The sequence below is a fragment of the Arachis hypogaea genome, chromosome 14, assembly GCF_003086295.3.
Source record: "Arachis hypogaea cultivar Tifrunner chromosome 14, arahy.Tifrunner.gnm2.J5K5, whole genome shotgun sequence".
Lineage (NCBI taxonomy): Eukaryota > Viridiplantae > Streptophyta > Magnoliopsida > Fabales > Fabaceae > Arachis > Arachis hypogaea.
Window position 1 is genome coordinate 102,910,144 of NC_092049.1, and position 3,680 is coordinate 102,913,823.

Consider the following 3,680-nt stretch of genomic DNA (forward strand, 5'->3'; position numbering starts at 1 on the left):
ACAGAACAATGGAGGAGATGCAAGGAAGGTTTTTGGTGACTTCACTGCACCCACTTCTGATTTCTATGGAAGAAGTATCTCCATACCTGCCATTAGAGAAAATAACTTTGAGGTTAAGCCTCAGTTAGTCTCTCTAATGCAACAGAATTGCAAATTTCATGGACTTCCACTAGAAGATCCACATCAATTCTTATCTGAATTTTTGCAAATCTGTGATACTGTTAAGACTAATGGAGTGGATCCTGAGGGCTACAGACTTATGCTTTTCCCTTTTGCTGTTAGAGACAGAGCTAGGATATGGTTGGATTCTTAACGTAAGGAAAGCCTAGACTCTTGAGAAAAGTTGGTCAATGCTTTCTTAGCCAAGTTCTTTCCATCTCAAAAGATGAGCAAGCTCGGGGTGGAAGTTCAAACTTTCAGACAAAAAGAGAGTGAATCCCTCTATAAAGCTTGGGAAAGATACAAGCAACTAATCAGGAGATGTCCTCCTGACATGCTCTTAGAATGGACTATCCTAGGTATTTTCTATGATGGTCTATCTGAGATGTCTAAGATGTCATTGGACTACTCTGCTAGTGGATCACTCCACTTGAAGAAAATGCCTGAAGAGACACAGGAACTCATTAAAATAGTTGCAAACAACCAAACATGTATACTTCTGAGAGAAACCCTGTAAATAATGGGGTAGATCAGAAGAAAGGAGTCCTAGAAGTTGACACTTTGAATACCATACTAGCTCAGAAGAAGATCTTGACTTAACAAGTCAACAGGATCTCTCAATATTTGACTGGAATGCAAGCTGCAATTGGCAGCACTCAAGACACCTCCTATGATGGAGATGCCTATGATCCAGATCAACCCATGATGAGAGAGGTGAATTACATGGGAGAACCCTATGGAAACACCTACAACTCCTCATGGAGAAATTATCCTAATCTTTCTTGGAAGGATCAACAGAAGCCTCAGCAAGGCTTCAACAATAATCAAGGTGGAAGAAACCAGAATAGGTTCAATAATAGACCACCATTCCCATCTTCTCAGCAATAGATAGAGACTTCTAAGCAGAGTGTTTCTGACTTAGCAACCATAGTCTCTGAACTCTTACCACTCACAGTTTCATAAGGTTCTCCATTAGAAATCTGGAGGTACAAGTTGGTCAGCTGAGCAAGAGATATCTTGAGACCCCTCCTAACACTCTTCCTAATAACACTGAAGTGAACCCAAGAGAAGAGTGCAAGGCCATCATTGTAAAAGCTGAGGCTGAACCTGAAGAGGGTAATATAGTGTTGAACGCCAGTAAGGAAGTCCTTACTGGGTGTTCAACGCCCAAGGAAGCACCATCACTGGCGTTGAACGTCAGTAAGGAGGTCCTTACTGGGCGTTCAATGCCCAAAGAGGCACATCAACTGGCGTTGAACGCTAGTAAAGGGATACAAGCTGGGCGTTCAACGCCTAAAGAGACACAAGTCCTGGCGTTGAACGCCACAATCGGAGTAGTTGGTGATCCTAAGCCCACTGAGAACTCTCCTATTGAAGAACTGATAGAACCCAAGGTTCATGAGGATCCCATTGAAGTTCCCTTGAATGCTTGGTTGAACATCATAGAATCTGAAGAGTACTCTTTCTCTGATGAGGAAGAGGAAACTAGGGAAGAGCAAGTTGCTCGGTACCTAGGACTTGTCATGAAGCTGGATGCCAAGTTGTTTGGCACAGAACCATTGGAGGAAGAACCTCCAGTGCTCACCAAGGAACTCAATGCCTTGGTTCAACAGAAACTACCTCAGAAGCTGCTGGATCCCGGACGCTTCCTAATTCTTTGCACCATAGGCACCATCACCTTTGAGAAGGCTCTGTGTGACCTAGGGTCAAGCATAAACCATATGCCACTCTCTATAATGGAGAAGTTGGGAATCTTTAAGGTACAAGCTGCAAGAATCTCACTAGAGATGGCAGACAGGTTAATGAAAAAGGCCTATGGTCGTGTAGAGGATGTCTTAGTAAAGGTTGAGAACCTTTACATCCCTGCAGATTTTATAATCTTGGATACTGGGGAGGAAGAGGATGAATCCATCATCCTTGAAAAATCCTTCCTAGCCACCGCTAATGCCATCATTGATGTAGCAAAGGGAGAGCTGATCCTATAGTTATGGGAGAACCACATCTTGTTCAAGATACCTAACCCTAACTCTCCCTTAGACAAAAAAGAGACAGTTGTGCAACACTTAGTGTTCCAACTCTCTCTCTCTCAGTGCACAGTTATACAGGGACCCTAGACACCAATTCTAAGTTTGATGTTGGGTAGCCATCATCAAGCACTGAGAATAAAGGTACTAAGAGAAAGTACCTAAAGGCTGGAGGGATAAAAAGATCCCCACTGAAGGCCTCTCACCTGGCATGAGAGTTGTCTTCACTGACAATCCAGTCATTCCACACACTGTGAACAAGATCCTGTCTCTAGAGCATGTGGAGCTCATCTATAAGAGCATAGGCATGAAGTTCACTGTAAGGGGTGAAATTCTGAGCCCCTATCCATCTCCGTAAGGAGCTAACCGTCAAGCTAGTGACGTTAAAGAAGCGCTTGTTGAGAGGCAACCCAACCATAATTAAAGTTATTTTTGTTTATCATTTCATTTCAGTTATATCAGTTTAATTTTCATATCTGTTTCTATAAGTTTGTGATCATGTGCAGTAGTTAGAATAGAAACAGAAACACTCAAAACTGGAAACAAAATACCCTGGAGCAGGTACCTTGCTAGCGTTGAATGCCAGACAAGGAGGCCAGAGTGGGCGTTCAACGCTCATGAGGAGCAGCATTTCTGGCATTAAATGCCAGCCAGGGAACATGAAGCTGGCGTTGAACGCCAGCCAGGGTGTAGAGACTGGGCATTCAATGCCCCAACAGAGGCAGAGTCCTAGAGTTGAACGCTAGAAAGATGCACCCCAATGGGCGTTCAACGCCCTAACAGGAGCATATAGCTGGAGTTAAACGCCAGCCAGGAGCAGGAGCTGGGCGTTCAACACCCACAAGTGGCAGGGAACTCGAAATTCCTAGCCCCTCAGGATCAGTGGGTCCCAAAGAATCTCCACTTACCCCCATGATGCACGGAAACTTGTCTCTCAAGAAATTTCCCTCGGCAAGTATACCGAATTGTCGTCAAGTAAAAACTCACAATAGAGTGAGGTCGAATCCCACAGGAATTGATTGGTCAAGCAACTTTAATTGGAAGAATGTTCTAGTTGAGCTAAGCAGAATTTGATTGGAGAATTACAGGAAATTAAATGGCGAGAAAGTAAATGGCAGAAAATGTAATTGCTGGAAATAAAGAACTGAATGTAAATGATGGAAAGTAAATTGCAGAATCTTAAATGGGGAATGGGGAAGATGAACATAAAAGTAAATGGCAGAAAGTAAAGAGAATGGGTAAGATCAGAAATGGGGGATTCATTGGGCTCAGGAGATGTTATATTCTCCGGATCAAGTTCATTCTCATCTCTTCCTCAATCAATGCATTCATTGATCTCCTTGGCAATCTTAAGTGATTGGATTCCAATTTCTTGGCAACCCAATCTCTCAAATCTTGATCAATAGCCGATTCCTTGGTCTAATTGCTCATGAGAAGAGATGAAGTATGGTCACTGATTATACCACATGTATTTCCAAATCAAAGTATTGGTAGGAT